Source organism: Narcine bancroftii, chromosome 6 (assembly GCF_036971445.1).
Source record: "Narcine bancroftii isolate sNarBan1 chromosome 6, sNarBan1.hap1, whole genome shotgun sequence".
NCBI classification, from domain to species: Eukaryota; Metazoa; Chordata; class Chondrichthyes; order Torpediniformes; family Narcinidae; genus Narcine; species Narcine bancroftii.
The window spans coordinates 86,102,234-86,129,949 of NC_091474.1; positions in this window are offsets into that span (position 1 = coordinate 86,102,234).

Genomic DNA, 27,716 nt, shown 5'->3' on the forward strand with positions numbered 1-27,716 from the left:
TCAATACATCTACACCTGAGAGAAATGTAGTTTCAGTCCTGGGGAAAGACAAGCGATTGACTATCTTGTCTATTAGGAAGCCTTCTCCATGTAAATCTTATTAAAGTTTGCTTGAGCCCATTTTTATTCAGTGTATTTAAATTAAAACCCGTTTGATTAAATTTATACTAGTAGAAAATCCCTTGCGAGGCTTAGAGCAAGAGCTTCAGTGTTTGTGGTGTTTGGAATACAGACTGCTGCTTAAGTATGTTTGATAGCAAACTAATGCTTGCAAACCTTTTCACTGAGTAGCTGCGCGGAATTATGCTTAATAGCCATGTGTTTTTCCCATTTCCTCGGACCATCCAACGCGTTTGAGTTTATCCAGCTTTCTGAATAGCTGTGAATTACCATAATTATCAACGCCTTCCAGCCCAAACCCTATTATCACATGACTCTACACAGGATTATTCCAATTAGCTGAAGTGGTGCTTTACCCTCCTGTCCTTTTAATGATGGATTGGATGCTAGGGGTGATGATTTGAATGCAATCGACAGATCAGATCTTACAGTACTCCTCTCACATGCACAAAACCTAAAGAGTCCTTGAACAAAGCAAAGGTTTGAGCTCATCCCCAGTGGCTCACCAGCAAGAGAACATCTACCTTGACCCTTGATTTTTGTTTTTGTCTTCAGCTTATTTTTCTTCCAACGAGTGAGAGGATTTATGAGCCATTTTGAACCCTTCCTAACCCTTGCAAAGGGCCGACACAAATCCTCCCTCAATCCCCTTGCAGTGGCCTGGACCACCAATGCCTCTCGTGTGCAGATGTCTCCTCAGTTTACCAATGAACACATGATAAAGCCCATCTGTTGCAGCCTGGGATTTAGCTCTCAACCTCTATTGGGTTCAGATTAAACCCTCGTCAAAAAGCAATGCTCCTCCCCATGATATCACTTTCACTTGGAGCGCCTTCACAGATTCAGACCAGAGGCTGAAAATCTGACAGCTCTCTGTTTCATAGCAACATATTCTGTTCACCTTGCTGAAGGGCTCAAGCCCAAAACAGTGGTTATGTATCCTTATCCTTTCTGTATAAATTACATTGTTTGTCCTGCCAAGTTTCCTCAGTGTTGTGTTTTTACTTCAATTGTGGCATCTGCAGAAATTCATGTGTTACTCACATGAAAAATCATGCCTGCTTCTCCAAAGTAGAAATAAGTTGAAATGCATCTTCATTTTCATATAAAAAACAATGTTGTTTGTGGAATTTTCGAGAATCAAACATGCTTCTACTTTAGTAAAAAAAGGTTTGCTGGAGAAACTCAGCAGGTCAAACAATGTACTTTATAGAGCAAAGTTCAAGATACATAACCAATGTTTGAGCTTGAGCCCTTCATCCATTTATAAGAAAGAACCCTAATACAAGCACAAAATCCAGTGATTCTCCCAGAATGGTGCTGAGGGAGTGTGGTGCTGTCACGGATGGCTCTGCTCAGGTGAAATGTTAAACCAAGCCTCCAATGTTCTTTTGGATGAATGCAAATGATCCCACTGCTGCATTTTGAAGTTACTTCTGGTCTCTTAGACAATTCCGAGATTTTAGTGAATATATCTTTGAGGGAGGAACAGTTACCGCAGTGGTTAGCGCAACACTGTTACTGCACCTGCGATCGGGACCGGGGTTCCACTGTCTATTAGGAGTTTGTATGTTCTTCCTATGTCTGCGTGGGTTTTCCCCGGCAACTCTGGTTTCCTCCCACCGTTCAAAACACACAAGGGGTTGTGGGTAATTTGGGTGTAATTGGTCGGCACGGGCTCGTGGGCCGAAAGGCCCTGTTACCTTGCTGTATGTCCAAGTTAAGTATCCAAAACAGTTTATTTCATTGAGTGAGCTTACTGTGCATAATGTGGCTGCTACATTTCACTCATCCACAGAAACCAATCAGTTACCACTGAATTTCCTGAGTTAATGAAAGATACTATCTAAATACAAGGCTTTATTTAGATTTTTATATTTCAATGCGATTGATACATTTTTTTGTCACATGGTGTCCTGTAATCTATTGATGATAGTAATACAAATTATTGTAGATACAGTGGATTGGTTATCAGGTATGATAAACCCGACTCGTATCTTGATGGCTCCTGCACTTTGTTTTAGATTTCCCAATCTGAACTAAAAAGAGATAATCCTGGAAACATTCAGCTGGTCAGGCAGTTTTCACAGAAAGAGAAGCAGAGTTAATGTGTTAGATTTTAGATACTTTGTCAAAGAACTTACTCAGACAGTCCATATGGTTTTGAATACCAAAAATAGGTGTTAGGGTGGGTGGCATTGAGGATACGGAAAGGGTGCAGAGAGACTTGGACTGTACTCGTTACAGTACAGAAGGGTGAGGGGGGGACCTCAGAGAGACATTTTGAACGCTGAAAACCCTGGATAGAGAAGATGTGACAAATTTGTTTCTCATGGTAGGGGAGTCTTGGACAAGAGGGAACAATGTCAGGATAAAAAGGGCATCAAACAGATGCAGAAACATTTCTTTAGCCAGAGGGTCGTGAGCGTTGCCACAGCCAGCTGTGGAAGAGAGGTCATTGGGTGTATATAAGGCAGAGATTGACAGGTATTTGATTAGTCAGGGCATCGAAGGTTACGGGGAGAAGGCAGGGGAGTGGGGCTGAGTGGGAGGATGGATCAGCTCAAGATTAGAATGGCGGAGCAGACCCGATGGGCCGACGGGCCTACATCTTGCAATCTTGTGAATGGTCTCAGCCAAATCAGTGCGTAAACTGGGCAATCCTGGTCAGTCTGAATCACTTACAAATTATACTTACTGATGCTGAAACTTTAACTACTTGTGGTCACCTCCTTATGGAATTAAGTGTTAGTTTTGCCTTGGAAGAAAATCTGATACAAAATCTCAGTCTGAAGATCAACACACAAAATCCCATCTAAACTAGTTAACAGCTGAAACAATTTCAAGGATTTGGGGTTTTATGGCAAATACAATGAAAGGTTTTTCTCTATTCACTGAGAAAATAAATTGGCTAATGAACTAGTTATCTGGATGACAAACACTTCAAGTGAGGTGCAACCATTTAACACGAATTTAATGTTAGTCAGTGACTTTTCTACCTCACTATTAAAAATTCAGTTGACCAAAAGTGGCAATATAAACATGGTGTAAAGAGAATAGAGAAAATAATTGTAACATTTAATTGCTGTCTCTTTTAATTTAATTTAAACACACAATTCATTAAGTAGGAAGGATCACTTCTGACTGAGTAACAGTGGTTGTGAGAGATGTGCGGTGGCAGAGAGTGGAAATCAATGCTGGCGGTTTCCATTCACCCCCAAAACACGAAGCTAATCGCATTTGTAGATTGTTCCTGCGGCCTGGGCTGGAGAATAAGCCGCTACTGCAGAAAAGGTCTCTTGCCCACATCGCGACACACTGGATTTGTGTGCTCACAAAACGGAACGGCACACAATAAAGCTCGTGTACAACTTGGGCCCTTATCTGCAGGCTGTTCAAGTGTCACTCCAAATTTTCAGCATGGCTGACCTGGAGAAGGCCCAGACTTCACCCCTTGTGACAGGGAGGGGAGGCCACACTGAATAGCAATTCACAAATCTATACATCTTTGACTAACTGAAGCACATGTGTGTTGAGGAGCTGTCTCCAGCTGCTCTGCATAGTTACAGACCCACTCCATGGAGTTTCATGCCTTGCTAAAGAAACCGTTTCTTTCTAACAAGATCTAATTTGCACTGAATAGAGGCACCGAAAAATATGACATTTTCATTGCAAACTAACAAGTGAAGAAATTCAATTACCACCTGAAAGCTTCTTTCTAATAGGGTTCCCCCTCTGGTTTGTATCCAAATTAGTTTGCATATAAAAGCCACCCAAATCATCCATCAGGGTGCACAGAAGGCAAAGGAAATATTTTTAATTCTCCACATGAATAAACACAAAGTTAAAGGGCAAATAAAAACCTCAAACCCCTTTGTAATTTACTTTGTACTTTTGCAAGTCATCCACAGAGCGTTCAACTCTCTTAGGTTCAACAGGCATCGATGCATGCTCTTCAAGGAACTTCTCAGAAGAAAATTAAACCTGCCCTGCATTTTAAAGGGATCATTCCTCTTTGGAAAGAGTAGTTGAGGCAGGAAGTTGAATGATTCTTCCAACTTAGAAAAGATAAATGCTGTTGCCAATACTCTGGTAAAAGTTTCCTTTAATAAAACAAAATAATGCTCAGATTTTTGTTAGCTTGGGAATGCAAGATTTTCCCTTGTTAAGATATCATGTGGTGGGGGATGTTTTTGGCCATTTGATTGGTTGTTACTTATTGGCAGGTAATCAGTCTGCCCTGGAACATCATCATCTGAGGTAAGATGGGACAAAGGCAGCAGCCACAGATGAGTAACATATTCACTCAGCTGATTGCAGATGGATCAACTTTCCTCTTCTTTTGAACTCAGAAGAGACAATCGAGGTCTATGTCTGCCTATGCAACCAGCCAACTATAAACAGCTCTAGGTTGTGGATGATACAAAAGTTGGAGGAGTTGTGGATAGTGTTGAAGGTTGTTGTAGGTTACAACACAATATAGGCAGGATGCAGAGTTGGGCAGAAAAGCGGCAGATGTAGTTCAATCTATACAAGTGTGAGATGCTGCACTTTGGAAGGTCAAAAATGAAGGTAGAGTACAGGGTTAATGGTATGATACTTAATAGTGTGGAAGAACAGGGGACTTTGGATCTCTCAAGGTCACCGTGCAGATTGAATGAATCGTTAAGAAGGCCTGTGTTATGCTGGGCTTCATTAATCAGGGTATTGAGGTGATGTTACAGCTCCACAAATCTCTGGTGAGATTATACTTCAAATACTGCGCTAATTCTGATCACTTCATTACTGGAAGGATGTGGAAGCTATGGAGAGGGTGTAGAAGAGATTTACAAGGATGTTGCCTGGATTGGAAAATGTGTCTTATGATGTAAGGTTAGCAGAGCTCGGGCTTTTCTTTTCTTTTTAAGATTTAAATTTAGGCACAGCATGGTAACAAGCCATTTCAGCCCACAAGTCTGTGCCGACCAATTTACACCCACTGGTACGTTTTAAATGGTGGGAGGAAATTGGAGCCCTGGGGAAAATGCACACAGACACAGGAGAATGTACAAACTCCTTACAATGTGGGATTCAAATCCCTGTCCCAATCGCTGGCACTGTAAAGGTGTTGCGCTGACAGCTACACCAACGTGATGCCCAGGCAAAGAAGGATGAGAGGTGATCTACAAGATTATGAGAGGCATATACAGCATATTTCTGATTATCCAAAATGCTTTTAATGTCTCACTTATTCCTAGAATACCTCATTAACTCTTGAGTTACAGCAACATTACCCCCAAACTCTTTGATGCATGGTGTTTCCAGGAATCTGTACATTAATTTAAAGCATTCTGCAATAATTCACCATGAATTCATCACTCTGCTGTGTTGGGATGGATCACTATAAGTCTGCATTAGTTTGAAATTCTGGTGATGGTTTCAGAAGCAGAATTTATTGTCACGAACACGTCAGGAAATTCATTGTTTTGCGGCAGCAATACAGGTGCAAATATTGCTTTAAATTACAATTACAATTATAATTTTTAAAATAAATATGCAATTAGTACATATATAATTCAATCCAGTTTATACATAAATTCCAACATAGTAAGATGTCCACAGCTGTGTTATCAAACAGATTTAATTCCAAGATATTTAAGGAGATGGGCAAAAGTTTGGTCAAAGAGGTGGTTTTAAGAAACCTCTTATGGAGGCAAGCAAGTTTAAGAAAGGAATTTCCAGAACTTAAGGTCTTGGCAACTGGAGATTTAACTGGAAAATAATTAACTTGACGGAAAATTCAAGAATAGGAAGAACATAATCTCAGAAGGCTGCAGGACTATAATGACTGAGCTTCACAACACACTTGCAAATAGAATTCCAAAGATTCACAACCCTCCAAGTGAAGAAATTTCCTCTGATCTCTTCTGAAAGGGCCAATGCCTTGTCTTAAGCCTGTGAACCCTGATTTTAGGCACTGCAGCTTGGATTACTACATTTGAATATATTAGATTTGTTTCCTTCATTGATCTGGATTTCCATCATTGATGTGGTTTGTGAACAGCAATACCTCAGGGACTGATCCCCACAGACTCCACCAGTCACAGCCTCTCCCCCACCCCACACAAAAAATATCCATTTTTAATCTCGATTTTCTGACGAGTAAACTATCTTCAAACAATAATACAGTTAAAACCCCGATATCCAGGATTCAAGCAACTAGCAGTCTCAAGTAACCAGCCAAAAAAACCCAATGAAAATAAATCGGTAAAAAAGCAAGTTTAAAATTAGTGTACCTCATTAGTTTTCCAATTCATTCAACTACATAACCTCAAGCAACTGGAAAATGCCCTTATCCGGCATCTAGCAATCCCCATAGATGCCAGATACCAGGGTTTCACTGTAGTATATTAACTCCAATCCCATATGTTCTCATTTTGTTTATTACATTAATGTAGCTCCTTTCCACGTTCATTGGCTCACCCTGCTAGCTACAAGCTCAAGAAACTAACCAAATTTATAAAATATGGTTTCATTTTCATAAATCAATACTGATTTTAGCCATTCCTATTACAGTTTCCCTTGTGGCAGACCAAAGGCAATACAGGCGTCTAACCTTTTATCCAGGATCGTCGAGACAGGCTGTTGTTTGGAATCTTCTGGATTTCAGAATCATTTTAAAATGGTGTTTCCTGCCTGCCTGCCTGCCGCCCACGTCGCTCGGCCGCCTCTCTCTCCTCCCTCACCCCTGTACCAGGGCAGCAGGCCCCTTCTCACTCCCCCTGCGCTGCTGCCGCTCATTATGGGTAGTGACGACGGCCAATGATCCCCGGTTGAGCCATTGCTGGACTGGCTGACAGCACCTCGATGTTGGACGGGTGATTCTCAGGTGCTTTCAAAGTAGTGGATTGACACGGAATACGCCAATGTGAGTTGAGTGAGAGTAGTGCTCAACGGGTAGGCCACATAAAGTAATGATACCACTAATTGGAGATGCAGGATACATGGGAGTTGAGCGAGAATCATGTTTTGTTTTTCAGTATCCCAGATAAAAGGGTAGGCACCTGTATCCGTCAAAGGTAAAGATCTTCAAATTCCAGGATGTCAACATCTTCTGGAGCTACCACGAAGAAAGCTCGCCAGTGGCTACACTTTGTGTGGTGTTTGAGGAGACTCGGTATGTCACCGAAGAATCTCCCACAAGCATACCATGGAGAGCCTTCTGGCTGTTTGCATTGCTGCCTGGTACAGAACTGCCAACACTCAGGACAAGAAAAAAAACTCCAGAGGGTTGCTAACTCGGCTTGCAAAATCATGGGCACCAGACCACTCCATTGAGGACATCTATAAGAGGCAGTGTCTTAACAAAGCAGCCTCTATCCTTACACCCAGGCCATGCCCTCTTTGCTACCATCGGGAAAAGGTACAGGAGCCAGAAGACAAGCACTCAATGCCCTAAGGGCAGCTTCTTCTCCTCTGCCACCAGATTCCTGAATGAAGAATGAACCACAGACACTGTTTTACTTACTTTTCTTGCACTATTTCTATTTTGTAAGTCCACTGGCCACCGTGACAGAGGTGCACCAAAGAAGATGTACAAGGACTACCTAAAGAAATCTCTTGGTGCCTGCCGCATTGACCACCGCCAGTGGGCTGATATCGCCTCAAACCGTGCATCTTGGCGCCTCACAGTTCAGCGGGCAGCAACCTCCTTTGAAGAAGACCGCAGAGCCCACCTCACTGACAAAAGACAAAGGAGGAAAAACCCAACACCAGACCCCAACCAACCAATTATCCCCTGCAACCGCTGCAACTGTGTCTGCCTGGCCTGCATCGGACTTGTCAGCCACAATCGAGCCTGCAGCTGACGTGGACTTTTACCCCCTCCATAAATCTTCGTCCGCGAAGCCAAGCCAAAGGAAATGTGATGCTGCCACAAAACAACAAATTTCATGACCTGTTCATACCAATAAATTCTGATACTGATTCTGTTACATGACAATAAATAATATCTGCATTTTTACAGCACAATGCAGGTCCTTAGGCCCATGATGTGGTGTCGACTTAGTGCTTCTCAACAATCTAAACCTTCCCTAACTCACACCCATACCCTCTATTTTTCTTACATTCATGTGCCTATCTCAGAGTCTTTCCTGCCTCTGCCTGCTAGTCCAGTACTTTAGCCACTACTGCCATGCTCCCTCTGTTTTTAGTGTGTACTTTAGCAGAATTCTGATCATTAGAACATTATGGCACAAGTACAGGCTCGTTGGCCCTCAATGTTGTGTTAAACTATATATTCCCACCAAAAACAAATTTTATAAAAGTTACCCTTTCCTACCTCATAATCCTCTATTTTTCTTTCATCCCTGTCTCTAAGGGTCTCTTAAATGCCCCTAATGTTTCAGACTCCACCACAACCCTGGCAAGGCATTATAGGCACCCACTATTTTGTGTAAAAAAACTTACTCCTGACACCTCCTCTGAACCTTATCCATTAGCCAGGATGGAGTATCCAAAAGGGAAGATGGGCTACTGATAAACTATCAGATACAGATGCTAAGGATGACAGTTTCAATATTGACCATTTTCCAGATGACCAACCCCCTCCCATAAGCTCTGCATCCCAAACTACTTCCAACAGCAGTGACCAATATCTTTCATTTAATGTTACAGAAGATTCTCATCTATTCATCAATTTAACTTTGAAATTTTGCATCACTAATTTGCAATCAATGCTGAATGATTATTGAAAATGATTCTCACTCTGGTTGCTGTCCATTAACTGAAGTGTGTTCACCCCTCTTCAAATTGTTACACCACGACAAAGTTTGAGCAATAACTTTCTTTGAGTAACTTATTTGAAGGCCTCAGTTTGAAGCTATCTATTCTGCTCCTCAGTCTTAACCCCATGAATCCCATTAGTGTTTGGGTGTGATTCTACACTTCACTCAACAAAAGCCACCCCCCATCTGAATTGGAGAGTGTGTCATTGTCCAGCTGCAATTTGTCAACAATTAGTTAGGTATAAAGATGGTAATCAAGGAAGCCTTCTTTTTGAGTCACACTAGCCATCCCAGCCAAGTGTGGGAGGCCCAAATGGAATGAATTGCAGAATTTATTTCTTGCTCTATTAAGACTGCAGAGAAGCAGTTGTCCCATGAAAGGAACCAGATTCAGATTGCTGAGGACTGACCCTCTTTTCTTTCTTTTATAAACAGTCAGAGGTCTGGCCAAAGACAAAACATCCTTGTGCTTGGCATCATACTGTAGGCAACAGGCTCATTTAACCGCACCCGTTCGCCAGCGATGAGTGGCAGAACAGCACTCCGATCCACTGACCCTGTGCTGCCCTCTGAAGCACAGATCATCCATCATTCTATTGCTTGAAAGCAAAGCCGATACATTCAGGATAGAGGCAGCTCAATTAGTTCAGTCGTCCGTCAGCTGAAAGGACAAAACAATAATTCATAATGTTTGTGATCACCCTGTCCTTGACTCCTTTGAAGTGTTGATTTGCTCACCAGAGGGATAGGCAAACAAATGCAAATTTACCCGTAAAAGTTTTTTAAGGGGGATAGAATTTGGCAGTGGACGGCTCGATGAACAAGCTCAATGGTTAGGAGAAAAGTCTAATTAGTGTGAGAGAGGATAATGCGTTCAGCTGCAGTCTCAGTCCCAGCTCCTCCCCTTCTCTCCATGGTGCCTTGCTATTCTTAAAATACTCCCCAGCTTTGTCTCAGAGCCTGACTCTTGTTCACGCTTTTCTTTGGACAATTGGATAGAAAAGGAGAATGGAATGAGTATGGAAATCATAGTTTGCCCTTCCAGTACAGAACAGCGCAAACACTCTCAACCAGTTCCATACTCTTGAGAGCTAACAAAGGCCAAATTCTTCCTGTGTAATATGCACAAGGCAACTGAAACCTTGAACAAAATGTGTTAATTATATTTGTAAACATTTTTTAAACAATCCAATACTTCTCCAACTTTCAAGTTAAGGGACTTGGAACTCTGTGCTTGTTTTTAAATGTGATTTATTTCATAAATCTAAGATAGAAAAGTGGGAGTTAAGATTAAGGTGTTAGTATTAGGGATTCGAGTGTGGTATTCAGGTTAGGGTCAAAATATTAGGGTCATTGGTAGTGGTTAACATGTTTGTGTTAGGAGCTGATGGTAATGTTGCTTGAAAAGGTACCTGGGTATTTGGTTAAGATGGTAGCAACTAGAATGTTTGCAGTGAATGTATGATTGTTAAATATGATGGGGCAAGTGGTAGTGTTTAAAATGTTTAGCTTTATGGTTAAGGTTAGCATTGTTGATTGGAGTATTAAGTGTAATATTAGGAGTGTTCATATTAATAGTTAAGATTACTGATCTTAGTGACTGTAATCTTTGCGATTATTTGTTAGCGTTGGGATGTCATCATTATGGCTAGGGTTAACAATTTGCATTTAGCCTAAGAATTTGGGTAATGGTATTATTGAAGCTTGGGTTAGGGTTTAGAATATTGGAATCATGACTTCAGAGTTCAGGAATTAGAATCAGAATTTATTTTCATGAACATATGTTACAAAATTCATTGTTTTGTGGCAGCATTACAGGTGCAAAATTGCCGTAAATTGCATTTTTAAAAATAAGTAAATTAGTACAGAAGAAGAGGAAAAAGTGAGGTTCATTGTCCATACAGAAATCTGATGGCAGAGGAGAAGAAGCTGTTTTTGTAATGCCTTAAGGCTCCTGTACCTCATTCCCGATGGTAGCATTTAGAAGAGGGCATGGCCGGGTGGTGAGGATCCTTGATGATAGAGACTGCTTTCTTGAGACACCACCTCTTGTAGATGCCCTTAACAGAGTGGAATAATGCCCATGATGGTGCTGGCTGAGTTCAAAACTCACTTTTCCTGTCCAGTGCATTGGGACCTCCACACCAGACAGTGATGCAGCCATATAACCATATAACCATATAACCACTTACAGCACAGAACAGGCCAGTTCGGCCCAACTAGTCCATGCCGTAACAAATCCCCACCCTCCTAGTCCCACTGACCAGCACCCGGTCCATGCCCCTCCAGTCCTCTCCTATCCATGTAACTATCCAGTCTTTCCTTAAATGTCAGAATGCTCTCCATGGGTCACCCGTAGAAATTTGCAAGAGCTTTGGTGACATACCAAATCTCCTCAAACTCCTAATGAAGTATAGCCGCTGGCAAGCCTTCTTCACGATTGCAGGATAGATCTTGAAAGATGTTGATACTCAGGAATTTGAAGTTCTTTACCCTTTCAACTGTTGACCTTTCGATGAGGACTGGTTTGTGTCTTCCTGGTTTCCACTTCCTGAAGTCCATGATCAGTTCCTTAGGTTTGCTAACATTGAGTGAAAGATTACTGTTGTGACACCACTCAACTGCTGATCGATCTCCCTCCTGTATGCTATTAGAATTAAGGTTGAGCTTGTCATTATTGTTGCGATTAGGTAAGGATTAGGGCAACAATACTTAGGACAAATTTCTTTTCACTGAATCTATGCATCATAATTAACTTTGAAAACAAGATTTTGTATTCCAATATTCTGAGATTCTACAAATTGTATTCCAATTCTGCAGATTTTGTAATCCAATATTCTGAGTTCACTAAATTGCCTGCATGCTCCAAGCAAAGTTCCAGATAATATACAGGGATTGACTTACTGGAAAAGAGGCCAAAAGTGTCCAGTTCTTCTCTGAGTGGCAATCCCACTCGCAGAGAGAATTCCGCAACGCGAAATATGTTGGAATATTTTGTGCCCACAAGTTCACTCAAACAATCAAAGCACCAGGGTTAATGCAGCTTTAATGGTGTAATAGCACAAACAGTGAGTTAAAAGGTCTGGTTCTATTTGCATGTTTAAGGAGCTGCAACAATACGCAGTCTTTGGGTAATGGAAATTGCCTGCACTCTGCCAGGAATCAAGGCGGGAACTCTGAAAACAGAAGCACCGTTTTGTGTGTTTCCAAAGAGTGAAATCATTGATCAAACCACCATCTACCTCGAGTTGGTCAAAGAGCCAGACATTATTTGAGAGCGCATCATATTCTCCAGTTACCTGCAGGCATGAATACACTACTGATTCACTGCCATTTTTCCAGGGATGAGAAGTCACCAGATTGTTTTTTTTAAGATGATAATCGTGTTAAATAGAGTTAATGAAGATAAACCATTATTGCTCTTGTGGAGTCCAACCAGGTACCATCAATGCAAGGATGCCATAACTCCATAATAAGCCATCTTACTCAATGTGGAACTTAGTCACTCAGGAAATAGTTGAGGCAAATAGCAAAACTGTATTTAAATAGAAATGTGAATGAGGGAAAAAGGAAAAAAGGGCCGTGATGATAAAAATAATATATCAGAGCCTGAATGAATTTTGCTTGTGTGGATCTGAAAGCAAATATTTCACTGTTTGGCCTAATATTCTCCTTCTACACTCTAAAGCATCCATTCTCAAACTTTATTTGGCTCCCTTAGGACTCTGCTCAAAGTTTTTGGGAAAGGGTCCTCAATGATTTTGCACGCTCTCTTCAGACAACGATCCCTGATGGGAGAGTGGGGGTGTGGTGACTGCTGTGATCCTCTTTGCCTTTCTTATGGTCCTGTGGATTGACTGCCAATCAATTTCTTTGCAGCAAACGTACCATACTGTGATGCAGCCAGCATAGATGCATCTCGATAGAGCTCCTGTAGAAGTGAAAAAATGCACCAATGCTGAAGAAACTCAACAGGTCAAACAATGCCTTTATGTAGCAAAGGTAACGATACATCACCAACATTATGGGCTTGAGCCCTTTGTCAAGGTATGGGGGAATATGAGAGATGTCTGAACAAAAGGGGGGGTTGGTGAGGTGGGAGATGATAGGTGGGGGGGGGGAGGTCCGCAGGATGGGGGGGAGAGGAATTTAGGCAGGGTGAAGAGAGAAAGGGAGTAGGAACTGGAATGACTAGTTAAGGGGAGGAGAGAGGAAAAAGGCAAGCTGATTAGCGGAGTGCAGTGAATTCAATGTTCATGCTCGAGGGTTGGAGAGTGCCCAGATGAAAAATAAGGTGTTGTTCCTCCATCTGTGGGTGGTCAGGTTGGGGGAGTGTGAAAGGCCATGGACAGACATTGAGCTTGAGAGTGTGACTCAGAACTGAAATGGTTGGCTATGGGGAGGTCGCTGTTGTTGCGGACGGAGAGGAGGTGCTGGGCGAAGCGATCTCTTAATCTGTGACCGATCTCTCTGATGTAGAAAAGGCCACAGAGGGGGCACTGGATGCATTAAATGAGTTATTTGGAGGTACAGGTGAAGTGTTGCTTCACCTGAAAGGTCTGTTTGGGACCTCAGACTGTAGTGAGGGAGGAGGTGTGGGTGCAGGTATTACACCTCCTACAACCAAGAGCAAGGTTCCGGGGGTGCAATGGGTGGGGAGGTAAGAGTGCACAAGGGAGTCATGGAGGGAGCGGTCCCTACGGAAGGCTGAGAGGGGAGGAGAAGGAAAAATATGTCTGGTAGTGGGGTCAAGTAGTAAGTACCGGAAATTCTGGTGAATAATGTGTTGGATGCGGAGACTGGTGTGGTGGTAGGATTCTGTATTTATTGTTTCTGGGGCAGGGGGGCTAGGGCAGATGAGTGGGGAATGGAGGAGATGCGGGTGAGGGCCAAGTTAATAGTGGTGGAGGGGAAGCCATGTTTATGTAAGAAGGCAGACATTTCAGAGGCTCTGGACTGGATGACCTCATCTTGGGAGCGGATGCGGCAGAGATGGAGAAATTGAGAAGGGGATGGAGTCCTTGCAGGGAACAGGGTGTGAGGACGAGTAGTCCAGGTAGTTGTGGGAATTGGAGGGTTTGTAATAAATGTCAATGGAGAGTCTGTCTCCTGAGATGGAGACAGAGAGATCCAGAAAAGGGAGAGTGTGATCAGAGATGGACCAGGTGAGTTTGAGGTCAGGGTGGAAATTGGCCGCGAAATTGATGGAATTGACGAGCTCAAGGCTGCCCCGATGTAGTCATCGATGTACCAGAGTAAGAGTTTGTTAAATTTATGTAAGCTTTCTTTGTTGTATCAGGGTATGAGAGGGAGGAGAGAGGGGTAGGGAAAAAATAGACTCTGTATGTTATATACTATTGTTGAAAGAGATTGGGTTGTTTGATTTGTGTGAGCCCTTTGAAAATCAAAAATAAAATATTTTAAAAAAACATATGATCCTGTGACACTCTGCCCTCAGTCACTGAAAGCTGAAATCACTGTAGAATGTATGCCTCAGATTTCTATATTAGGAATACATCCCCTGAGACCATATCATCAGCCCCAAGGGACCTGATCTTGATTGCTCTGTAAAGGTACAGATAGAAAATGGAAGCAGCTAGATTGATATGTTATAAATGGTGTGCACCCCAGTTCATAGGAAGGACTTAGCTTTGGCAAGTCTCAGGAAAGACTTCTGACAATCACCCTCAATGTAAATTGATGGTCCTGCAGAGAAAACAAATTTTGTTTAACATTGTTTGATTATTTCAGGGTATGATTTTTTAAAATCTATCTTTATAATGAAACCACCTCATTCTGGTAGTGGTAACAGTAGTCCACAGCAGTCGAGTGCACTTTGAATCAATGTACTGAAATATAACCATATAACCATTTACGGAGCGGAAACAGGCCATGTTGGCCTTTCGTGTCCGCACCGGTTCACTGATCCTATGGATACTGTCTGATCTGCTGGGTTCCTTCAGCAATTTGTTGTTTGCTCAAGATTCCAGCATCTGCAACTTCAGTGCTTCCCAGTCCATGATGTGTCTGATTAGACAACTTCCCCATACTTAATCCTAATCCATCATGTCCCTATCCTTGGTGCAGCAGTTCACTTGTGAATCTGCAGGGGTCATCTACTGCATCCAGTGCTCCTGTTGTTGTATACAAACACTTCATAATTCAGCCGCTTCAATCTGGCAACATGAAATTGAATCAATTCAATGTAATGAAACCTAGAAGCTATCAAAAACAGGGCAGCACGGTTAAGATAGCAGTTAATGAAATACTATTACAATGCCAGGGACCAAGGTTCGAATCTGGCCCTTTCTGTAAGGACTTTGTTCATTCTCTCTGTGTCTGCGTGGGTTTCCTCCAGGTGCTGCAGTTTCCTCCCACCCTTCAAAACATACAGGGATTGTAAGTTATTTGGGGTATTTGGGTGGCACGGACTCATGGGCTGGAAGGGACTGTTACCATGCTCTATGTCTAAATTAAAAATTATAATAAAACTGCATATATTTGTAGCTGAAGCAAAACATGAATGCTGGAACAACTGGTCAAGCAACACTTGTGAAAAGTGAAACCAATTAATGTGTTCCGAGGAACAGTTTCTGACTCAAAATATCAACTGTTTTCTCTTTCCTCAAATGCTGCTCAACTGGCTAAGGTCTCCCAGCGTTAGTGTTCTTGTTTCAAACCCTGAACCTAAATCCTCATTGGTTTTGTGAGTTCCAATCAGATGCTGTCTATACATTTGCCAGTGACACCATGTTCATCGGCAAAATCACAGATGGTACTGAGCAAGTGTACAGGAGGGAAATAGATCAGCTAGTTGAGTGGAGTCACAACAACCTTGCGCTCAGTGTTAGTAAAATCCAAGAGCTGGTTGTGGACTTCAGGAGGAAGTCAGAAGATCATGAACCAGTCCTCATTGAGTGGTCAGCAGTGGAGAGGATCAAGAACTTTAAATTCCTGGCTGTCAACATCTCTGCAGATCTGTCCTGGGGCCATGATTGTTAATGCAATCATGAAGAAGGCTTGTCAGCAGCTATACTTTGTGAGGAGTTTGAGGAGATTTGGTAGATCACCAAAGACTCTCGAAAATGTTTGCAGGTGTACCATGGAAAAGCATTCTGGCTGCTTGCATTACTGTCTGGTATGGGGATGCCAATGAATAGGACAGGAAAAAAAACTCCAGTGAGTTGTTAACTTGGCCAGCGACATCAGCGGCACCTGTCTGCACTCCATTAAGAGATGGTGTCTTAAGAGAGCAGCCTCAAGGACCCCCACCACCCAGGCCATGCCTTCTTCACACTGCTACCATCGGGAAAAAGGTACAGGAGCCTGAAGGCGAACACCCAGCGACACAGGCCAGCTTCTGAATGGACAATGAACCACAGATATTAATTACTTTATCCTATTTTCTAGCACTATTTTTGAAATGTAATTTATAGCACTGTTTGCACTGTAAGACTGCTGCAACTACAACAAATTTTGTGTCACGTTCACGACAATAAATTCTGATTCTGATTCAGATTGAAGCAAGATCCCTTCAGAAACTTTGAAACTGCTGAATATTGCTGGTATACCTTTTCTCTGCCTGTAGTCTCTCCACTGGCCACCGTGACAGAGGTGCACCAAAGAAGAGGTACAAGGGCTGCCTAAAGAAATCTCTTGGTGCCTGCCACATTGACCACCGCCAGTGGGCTGATATCGCCTCAAACCGTGCATCTTGGAGCCTCACAGTTCGGCGGGCAGCAACCTCCTTTGAAGAAGACCACAGAGCCCACCTCACTGACAAAAGACAAAGGAGGAAAAACCCAACACCCAACCCCAACCAACCAATTTTCCCCTGCAACCACTGCATCCGTGTCTGCCTGTCCCGCATCGGACTTGTCAGCCACAAACGAGCCTGCAGCTGACGTGGACATTACCCCTCCATAAATCTTCGTCCACGAAGCCAAGCCAAAGAAAGGAGTCAGTCATATGGCCTAATATTCATTTCCATGTTATTGGCTACTACATTAATAACAGCATCTATTAAGCACTAGTTATCAGGACCTGCATGGATGATGCAAGACGAGTATTATATCCTGTCTCTGCACCGATGCCATGTCCTGAGGCATTGCTTTGTAAGCCCTTGGCCAGCCTTTAAATGCAAGTGTCAAGCCTATTAACATCATAAGTGCAGAGACATTGAGGCTAGTGTTGAAGAGGTCCCCTACCTAACAAATACATCCACTTCTCATTAAGTGCATGTTTTTCAACATCTAGTTTAATTGCAGCTTGAGTGAAGAACTTGGAAACCAGATCTTTGTGCATTAAACTCCTAATGTTTGTAAATAATTTCTTAATCACTTTGCACTTTGCTCACACAATTAATTGAGCTGAAATCAAGAGGAAAAAAAATCTGTTGAATATATTCAGCAGGAGGAATTGAAAGGCTGTTTTAAAATCCACAGCATCGCTATAATAAATCTGATTTACTTTCTCCGTTGGCGTTCTTTAATTCCTGCACAGAGTTGGCAGAGAGCAACCTGTGGCGATATTAAAATCTGTCCCGTTCCAAGATTTCTAGGAGAGCTTTAACTGTGGGATAATTATAGCCAAACATTATTGAAGAGCATATTGACTGCAGAGAGTTATAAATGTGTGGGAGTCTGGGGCAGAGGTAGGGTTTGTACAAAGTACTGCTGTTCATCTCTGAGATTCAATTATGCAGGTGTTTAGTCAGAAAATAGTCCCATTGACTTTGCATTCTCTTGGCGATATGTACATCAATACCCGCCTTCAGCTCTCTGACAGCTCCTGGTTACACCATGGAGGATCCTATTATTAGGGGGGTTTTTTTGGAGGTGGGAGGTCTGAAGGTCGTGTTTTACTGGAGTGGGGATCTGAATGGATACAATCCAATGTTGCCAGATTAAAGAGGCTGAAATCATGAAGTGTTTGACGACATATCTTAATATTTCTGTGTATTGATTTAAGGTGCATTTTTAAGCTGTAATAGTTGTCCTTTCTAGTCTACTATTACCATCTTTCTTTTCTCCCCTCTGCTGCTCCATTTCTGCTGAGCCTTCTCCCTCCTCTTCTTTTCCCACTTCTAATGCTTTTCTTTCTTTCCTCTCCTCCCTCATTCTTGAGCTTCCTTTCTTTCCCTAGTCCTTCCCTCTTTACTCATTCCTCTTTATCCTGTTCCCTTCTTTCTTTTTCCTGTTCATGCCCCTTCCCTTCCATCTTCCATCAAATCAGCAGACCCTCCACCATGCCTACATACTGAGTTTGTGCGTGGGTATTTTTATTCTTCGATTAGATGTTGGTGTTGCCAGCATGTATTACCCAAAACTAATGATCATCTGATGGAAATTAGAAACATCACGGTTTTTTCTGCTCCCTGGAACAACCTTAGTGAGAGCTCACCTCATCTCGGCTTGAAGTCTGTGATTCAATCAGATTTTCCAACAATGCCAAGGATCTATACATCTGCAGTGATATCTAATCCCCAACTGGTTGTGTGTTCTGTAGATTTCTGAGGCTCTGAACTAATTGAAGGAAAGTTCTGATGGTGTAGCCCAGCTGAGTTGGGATGATGGGAAGGGGTAAACATTGGTCCATGATCATCTTTTGCCTTCTCACACATTTTGTCATTTAATCTCTTCTGCTTTTTACTGTATCATAACCCCCTTTTATACTTTCTCTCCTCTTGCACTTGTAAATGTGTTTATAGAGCCCTGCAGCACAGCCAACCATGAATGACCCATCCACACACTCATGCTGTTTTCAGCTTTTGATCCATTTCTATACCTTGGTGATAGAAGCACTTATCTGGATATTCCTTAAATGTTCTGAGAGAACATACCTCCACCATCCTCTCAGGCAATGAATTCCATATTCCATCCATGCCCTGTGTGAATAAAATTATTTCCTGGTCTCTTCTGAACCCTTTCCCATCTCTAACATTTTTGTTAATTCTCATGAAAGATCATCAAACTGAAATGATAACCCAGTTTCACTTGCCAGATGCCCATCTGACCTGTTGAGTATTTCTAGTATGTTCTGTTTCACATCTTCAGCACTCGCTGTATCACATTTGATTGTATGGGCCGGTATGGCAAAAACACTATTTACAAATTCACTGACAATACCACATTAGCGGGTTGTATGAAAAGGGGTGAAGAGTCACATACAGGAGGGAGATTGAACACTTGTCTGAATGGCGCACCAACAACAACCTCGCTCTCAATTTCTTCAACACCAAGGAGCTGATTATTGACCTCAGGAAGGGAACCAGAATACAATCCAGTGATCATTGGGGGATCAGAGGTGGAGAGGGTGAGAATTTAAGTTCTTGGGAGTCACTATCAGGAAGGGTCTTTCTTGGACCCAACACACTAATGGCATCATGAAGAAAGCATGTCAGTGCCTCTACTTCCTCAGCAAGGTTTGGTAAGACATTGGAAACCCTGGCATATTTTTACAGATGTGTGGAGGAAAGTGTGCTGACCAGCTGCATCACTGTGTGGTATGGAGACATCAATGTGCCTGAACGGAAAGCCCTGCAAAAGGTAGTGAGCACAGCCCAGGATATCAGGCAAAACCCTCCCCACCATTGAGATCACTGACAGGGATCCCAGCCATCAGAGAGCAGCAGCAATCATCAAGGATCTACACCACCCAGCACACACACTGTTCTCACTGCTGCCATCAGGAAAGAGGTGTAGGTGCCATAAGACTCACACCACCAGGTTCAGGAACAGCTGCCACCCCTCCACCATCAGACTCCCCAACAATAAGAGACTCATTTGAGGTTTCCAGCACTTTATTGAATTTATTTTTCTCTCTGTATTGTGCAGTCAGTTTCTTTACATTTTCTTTGCTTACATGTATACGTATCTTCTTTAGTACAGTGTTTTGCACTACCAATAAGTGGTAATTCTGTCTCACCCTTAAGGAAAAAGAAGCTCAACATTGTTTGTGATGTCATGTATGTTCTCTGTCAATAAATTTGTACTTTTAAGCTTTGTTTCTGCATGGCAACACTTGGGTAGAACTAAGTTAGAAGATGTGTTTGGCACCACCAGGATTAGTGACTCTCCAGCATACACATTGATGTAAAATTTGGAGGGAGAATAAGAATGAATAAACTCTTCTGAATATGTTTTCTGGGATCTATCACTTTCCAATACATTTTTCAAATGAAAATGAAAACATGTTTAAAAAAATAGGCAATTTGTACTTCAAAGGTGCAAGTCTAACAAATTGGGAACTGTTTGAATTAATGCACTGGCAATGGTCCACTGAGATTTATTATCTGAGCCTTCATCAAGGTGAACTTGCTTGCAAGAGATGGAATATTGACTGGCTTCTGATCAATAGAGGTTTTAAGCAACAGATGGTTGGACAGCAACCAGGTGGCCGTTCCATTTAGGTCAGTATTTGGTTTAAGAAAATTTTAATACACAGTCATTAGCGACGGTGGAGTGCCATCTGCTGCTAGTCCACTGAGATGTTTACCAACCTGTATGTTAGCTAGTTAAATCATTAACAGTGCACAAGGTCAGTCATCAAGCCTGCACCAAAAAGGTTTGCTAGTGTTTCAGACCAACATTTAGGTACCTGCACTGATTAATAATTCTTAATTGAAAGAACCTGCCCAACATAAGGGACGTCTAAGGTCTTTGTGATCCAAAATAAATTTGTAAACAGTGAGTTCTGATTGACTGCAGAAGCCAGGTGCAAAGGGGCAACTTAACAAATGATTATTACATCCTTTAATTGGTGTCATGAAAGACTGGCTGACACCTTTTTAAAGATTATTTATTGCATTGATCGCATGTAGTAGGGGGTAACAAAGTCAGGCTGAAGACTTGTCCCTGATAGTTAATGGCAGTTAGAAATAGGAAACATATTCAGCACTCCTAGTTTTGTATGGTATAGGCCATCAGTTATCAGCTGGATTAACAAAGTTCTTCTGAAACCTAAAGTGCATACTTTGTGAGTTGTTAAAATTTTTATACTTTGGAAACTTCTATACTGATCTAATTATTTCAGCTGAATTGGAAGAAGTTACAGGATAAACTGCTGGAGGTTTCCTGGCAGTATACATATTTATTTCAACATGTTTTCTGCGCTCTAAACCTGAGAAAAATTTAAAATATCAACTGCATTGCTGGTATGTGGCAACATCTCCAACCCTCCAGCATCAACAAGCGCATACTCCCTTTATCATTGGCACTTTGTTCCAGGAATTAACAGGGAATTAACCAATTAAGGGTCCAGTGGAAAAGAAAAACAATCAGCATGCCAGCGTCAAATCACACCAGGGATTGACAGCCTTTATATCCCCAGTGTCAGCTGACACTGGCGTGCCGATTAAGCCAATGGAAAAAGGACAACTTCTATCCATTCCATTCCATTGCAAGATAGACTTCCTGGGGATGAGTTGTGTTCAGTGGAAAAGCAGTCATTGTCCCAGTTAAAAGTGGCCCAGTAGAAACAGCACAAATGGCTTCCTATCCTGGGACATGGCATAACCAATTAACTGGGATGCCAGTGGAAAAAGTCTGAAAGCAACTGTACTAACAAATTGACTGTGCAATACAGAGAGAAAATAAATCAATGAAGAGCAAAAGTAAGAGACCCTGATTGAGTCTGTCGTTAAGGAGTCTGATGGCGGAGGGGTAGCAGCTGTTCCTGAACCTGGTGGTGAGAGTCTTATGGCACCGACACCTCTTTCCTAATTATAGCAGATGTGCTGGTGATATGGATCCTTGATGATTGCTGCTGCTCTCCAACGACACCACTCCTTGTAGATGTTCTTGATGGTGGGGAGAGTTCTGCCTGTGATGTCCTGGGCTGGGTCCACAACCTTTTGGAGGGCTTTTCGCTCAGGGGTATTGGTGTCGCCATACCAGACCATGATGGAGCCAGTCAGCTGGTTATGCACAAATAACACAATTTCTTTTACCTTCTTAGTGGATATTTTTCTAGTACCATTGTCTATGTTCTGACATATGATCGGACATCATAAATGCCTATCAACCACTATTTTGAGGGAAAAGATGGGGTTAGTTTTCTTCCAATTGATCACAAACAGATGGAAGGTCAGCACTGGCTTCTATAATTATGTCAAATGCACAGCATAGAAGCAGAACGTTGAATCAACCTGTCTATGCTAATATTTATGCCCCTCCTTTCACGTTGATTTAATTTAGACATACACCACAGTAATAGGCCATTTCACCCCATGAGTCCATACCATCCAATTTACACCCAATTAACCTACAACTGCCCCCATACATTTTAAATGGTGGCAGGAAACCGGAGCCCCCAGGGAAACCCCACACAGACACAGGGAGAACATACAAACTCCTTACAGACAGTGCAGAATTCGAACCCTGGTCCTGATCGCTGGTGCAGTACGCCAACCGTTATCACATCTCATTATTTCACTGCATATCTCTGTTCCTTTTTCCCCAATCTACTTCTCCAGGTCCAACTCCTCACTTCTTTAATCCTAGTTAGATATACTATTGACTTAAGACACTAATAATGACCCCACAAATGCCAGAACTGGTTTCCAATCTACTCTATCAGAGACCTTTACCAGGTCACTGCTCCAGTAAAGCAAAATAATCCAAGCAGTTTAGTCCTTTGTGGTGGTTATCATCCTTCTGGAAACATGGCAAGAGGAGGGACCACATGCTGTTCTTTAGGACTAATAGAATAGTTTACAAGGGCAAGAGAAGAGATTGCAAAATAGGACAGAGGGTTAAATTAAATCTATTTTATTTCTTTCCAGAATTAATCTAAAATATTCACTGCCAACCTTGGTCATCATTCAGTAAATCAAATCTGGATAATTGACCTCTGGGGATCTGTTTAAAACTAGATCATTTCAACGTGAAATGGGAATCTTCTGAAGAGGTTGCATCTGTTGGTTTCAGAACTTGTGAATACAATGTCCTGTGTTCCAGCGAAGATAGAACTCAGATGAAAATTGCTGATCACTGTTTCAAATGTTTATTTTTAATGTGTATCCTTTAATCATGACTGATTATCAAATTACTATTGAGAATAATATGTGTTCTGAATACACATGAGCAGTTGTGGTTCATTGAATAGGCAAATAAAATCCAATCTAAAATCAATGTTTTATAGGATGGTAAAATCAATATCTGTTGTTTATTGACCCACAACATCAGCATCAAAATACACTGATGTAGTTAGCAAACAATTTTGCTTGTATTAAGGTTTCTATCTATTTGATAGTTGCAGGTATTGTTAGAAAGGCCATCGGTTTATTACTAATGCCTAATTTCCCTTAAATTCAGGGGCTTTTCTGTCTACTTCAGATGGACAATGAGTTCACCATCATTCTGTGATCACCGGCCACATTTTATTCTTCTTCCTCTTCTTCTGTAAACCCACAGTGTCAAAGAAGAGTTTCTTCCATTCTACTTCTATGGATTATGATACGTCTATTCAGGCCACAGGTGGGACAGGAGATGCTCAAAGAGGAAGGTGGGTAGGTAAATTTAGAAGGTCTAACTAGAAAAATGCTTTAAAAATCTATGGGAGAATTTGCAAAAAGTCAGATTTCCATGTCAGGTCAAGTCCCCTGATATTTATAATATTGGTATGTGTGCTTATGTGTTTGTTGGTTTGTGTATACTGGAGTTTTCATGCGCGCGTGTGTGTGTGTGTGTGTGTGTGTGTGTGTGTGTGTGTGTGTGTGTGTGTGTGTGTGTGTGTGTGTGTGTGTGTATATGTGTGCGCGCGCATACCCATTAATATGTAAGTATGTCCACTTTTATGCATTTGTGCGCCTATAAATATCTGTGAATATTTTCATCATTTGCACTTGTCTGTGTCCCTCTGTGTGATTATGTTTGTTTTGGTGTTCTGAGTAGAACTGTGTTTGTGTCCCCCTGTGCATGAGTCTGTCAGTGCGTGCACCGATCAATTTGCTCCAATCATTAGTGTTAGCTCCTTTGAGGGAGCTGAGAGTTTTGGGAATTCCCACCCCACACTTCTGTTAGTTTTTGAAAAAAACTCGCATCCCAGATCAAACAAGCCGAGGCAACCCAGATCCCATCTGTGAGGTCACACCACAGTTTTTCCAAGCCCCTGATTGGCAGACTCCCTCAGCCAGAGCTGTTTAAGTCTATTCATGAATGTGGACAGCATGGAGGTGATTTAAATAAATACGAATGGAAAAATAAGGTGCTTCGGATTGGAAATACCCTCGATGGATAGCGGTGTAGCTAGAACGTGGTCAGCAGGGTAGGTTCATGTATATGGAGAAGAGCAGCACATTTGCCCAGTACTGTGAGACTAAAACATGATTCAGAGGTAAGAGCCCTATATTCGAACCACAGCTAATACCATAGTTGCATCCTGGTTACAAATCCCACCAACCATACCACACTGGCAATATCTGTTAAAATTTAGATCCTAAAAGCTCTCAGCAATAGACTTCCATAAGGGAGAAATTTACAGTTAAGGTCATGGCTTACATTATAACACTTCTGAAAATCCTTTAATCACTAAATATTATACTTCCAATCATTCATCTGATCCATAATGAACAGCAAGCTTTCAGAAATCATGCAATACAAATGTTAATTTTATAATAACAGTACAGTATCATTTCCCTTATTTAAACAAAGATTGAAGCTGCCAGAGTGATTTTTGAATGTTCATGAAATTTCCAAAATGTTTAAAAATATGGGATCTTTTATCTGATTTATTAATGGTTTGAAGCGCAACAAAAATGATTTATCACAAAGAAGAGGGGAGACATTACTGGTGCAGTCCTCGGGATGCTGGTAAAGATCTGATTGTGTCTAATGAACTGACAGGAGGTGTGGTTCATCCAGAGGTGGATAACCTTGCTCTGGACCCCAGAGGCAGAGCATCCTGGGCAATTTGCCTCCTTGGGGAAGTGCTGTGAATATGATTCAAAAATCAGGCACACAAAGCGCGTCTCCCTCCATTGCGTCCACCCAACACGTCAAGGTGAGATTAATTGTCAAGAAAAGGATTAATAGTTCCTAACTCTTATAATTACAGGTGAATGAACACATTCATGCTCTTGATTATAAAATTTGTACTTGCTGAGAGTCCAAGACGCACAAGCCAAATTTATGGCCTCCAAGTCTCTGGAACGAAAAGCATTAGCCCTTTGAACTCCAGCCATTTTAACTCTTTCATAATATACACTCCAGACTGGGTCCATGGTTAAACTACAGTATGAACACCAGTATGAACCAGCTGGTGGTTGGGTATAAAACAGTCCTGGGGAAACAGAGACATGGAGTATGTGCACTTGTTGGTAGTCCCAGAAAAAAGGGACATGGAGCCCAAAGGGTTTAAAGCCAAGATCAATGCTCTTCCCACCTGCCACCTCTTTAAACTCTGAATATCTAAAGAAGAATGCTTAAACCTGGTGTAAACCTTTCCTTGTAAATGAGAATATGTGTTGATAGATAAAATCCATTATCATTTACAGTAAAATGTTTCTAATTAGCCAAGAAAATATTAAATGTATGCATTGAATTTGTATAATTATCTGTTCCTAGTTTCAATAGATTACCTTATTTGATTTAACAAGGATCTTTATTTGATTCCATGAGCATGCATTTCCACATTATGATTTTTCTAAGTGATAAAATAGTCAGGCATTGACATAATGATTTAATCGTTTAATGCATCCAGTGCACCAATAATCAATTTATGTTCAACTTAAATATGTTCTAAATCTAATTATGTACATTTTTAAGGCAAATTCTCTCCCTTCTTTCAATGACACTCTAATCCATTTTAATCTCTGTCCCTCTCTTTTCCAATTCAAGTGGCTTCTGATAATAACAGCTGGAGCCCAGCATTTAATAGGATGCGGTTGGAGCTCTCTATTCAAATGCCATTTGTGGTTAGTAGGGTAATGAAGGGTGGTGGGGGAGCCAAGAAAAATATTAACTTTTTGTCGGCTGGTTTCTTTTTGTTACTAATCCTGTCACATCACCATTATTTGAACATTTTTCTCTTATTGTGGGTGTATGTTCACATCCAGCGGTGTTTCTGTTAAGCTACCATGTAGGTAGAAGCAAGATCTAGATGATCAAAATTCATCATTCATCAGTGAGGGGTAAGCAGTGGAGAGGGTAAAAAACTTCAAAATTTCTGGATGTCAACAACTCTGAACATCTATCCTGGTGCCATCAAGATTCAATTTATTGTCATGGTAATAAAACAATCTCCTACCACATGAAATTCCTTTTAGCCTGCTGCAAGGCAGACAGATTCACCACTGGTAGAAATTCCCTAAGCACCTCTTACATTTCTTAGAGTCAGAGAAAGAGAAGCAAAAGAAAGTTTCTGCTAGAGTCACCGAGTGTCCGTAGATTCGCCTCCACCGCTTCCGTAGCCTCCGCAGCCACAAAGAGTCCAGTCCAAACCATTGGTGACCCGAGCTCCAGTTTTGATCTTCTGACATGGTCAGGAATCCTTCGACGCCCTCGGCATCCCCTCATATCCCAGTTTCAATGTCTGTACTTCTCCGGCCAATTCGAGCCAGTCTCCAGCAGTCTGCAGCCCAACGCAAGTCTCCTGACAGTAGTCTCTAGCAGCCCGCAGCTTCTGTGGGTTCCTCACCTCAAGTCACAGAGCAGCCCGCCACTTGCGCTGGCCCCTCAGCTGCAGAGCCTATTCACTGGTCCACCTCCGTGGTCACAGTCCTGTGGGTCGTCTCTTCCGCTTCTCCTTCTCAGATGGGGGGTCATCTTCCCGACCTGTGGTGCCCTGCTCCAGTCCTCTGCTTCCCCACAGTCCGCAGCCCCTTGTCCTTGTGGCTGTTGTTGATTAACAGTCACCACCAATTTGGGTGCAGACCCCTGAGGTCGCGGGATCTCAAATCAAACCACTGTCTCCTCCAACAATAGACCGTTCCAAGCCCGAGGGGAGCCGACAGCAGTTGATTGGGAGGCTGGACCCCACGGGAGCACTGCATTTCTGTTCCCTCACTCCCCCAGGGTCCGCACCAGCAGCAGTCAATGCAATCATGATGAAGGCCTGGCAGTGGCTTATTTCATTAGGATTTTGAAGAGATTTAGTATGACATGCAAGTTTCTGGAGAGCATTCTGACTGGTTGCATCCCTGTCTGGTATGGAGGTGCCAATGCACAGGCCAGGAACAGGCTACAGAGGGTTGTACACTTGGCCAGTGCCATCTTGGGCATTAGTCTTCCCTCCATTGAGAACATTTTCAGGAAAGCAACCTCTATCATCAAAGTACACTCATCACCCAGGCCAGCCCCTTCTCTCACTACTACCATCAGGAAGGAGGTACAGGAGCCTGAAGACATACACACAATGTTACAAAACAACTTCTTCCCCTTTTACCATCAGAGTTCTGAATGGACAATGAACCTGCGGACACTTTTTTTCTCTTTTATACGCCAGTTTATTTATTTTTTTAAATCTTGAATTTATGGAATTGTAATTTATAGTAATTTTGCACCTTGTTCTGCACAATACTGCAAAACAACACATTTTGTAACATGCTGATGGCAATAAACCTGATTCTGATCATACTGTGTACATCTCAAATAAGTCTTCATCAGGAAAAAGGATGAATAAATTCATCCAGTGCAAGTGGCGTCCTTTCCATTAAGTTGCAAAGCAACAAAGCCAATATCAACCGAGGTTCTATTTGACTTTTCAAATAGATGCCATGGCACTACCTCAGAGGAAAGTTATCCCTGGTGTCCTGATCAATAATAATCCATAAGCAGGTTAACTGATTGTTATCACTGTGGGAGCATGCTATCCACAAGTTGTCCACTCTGT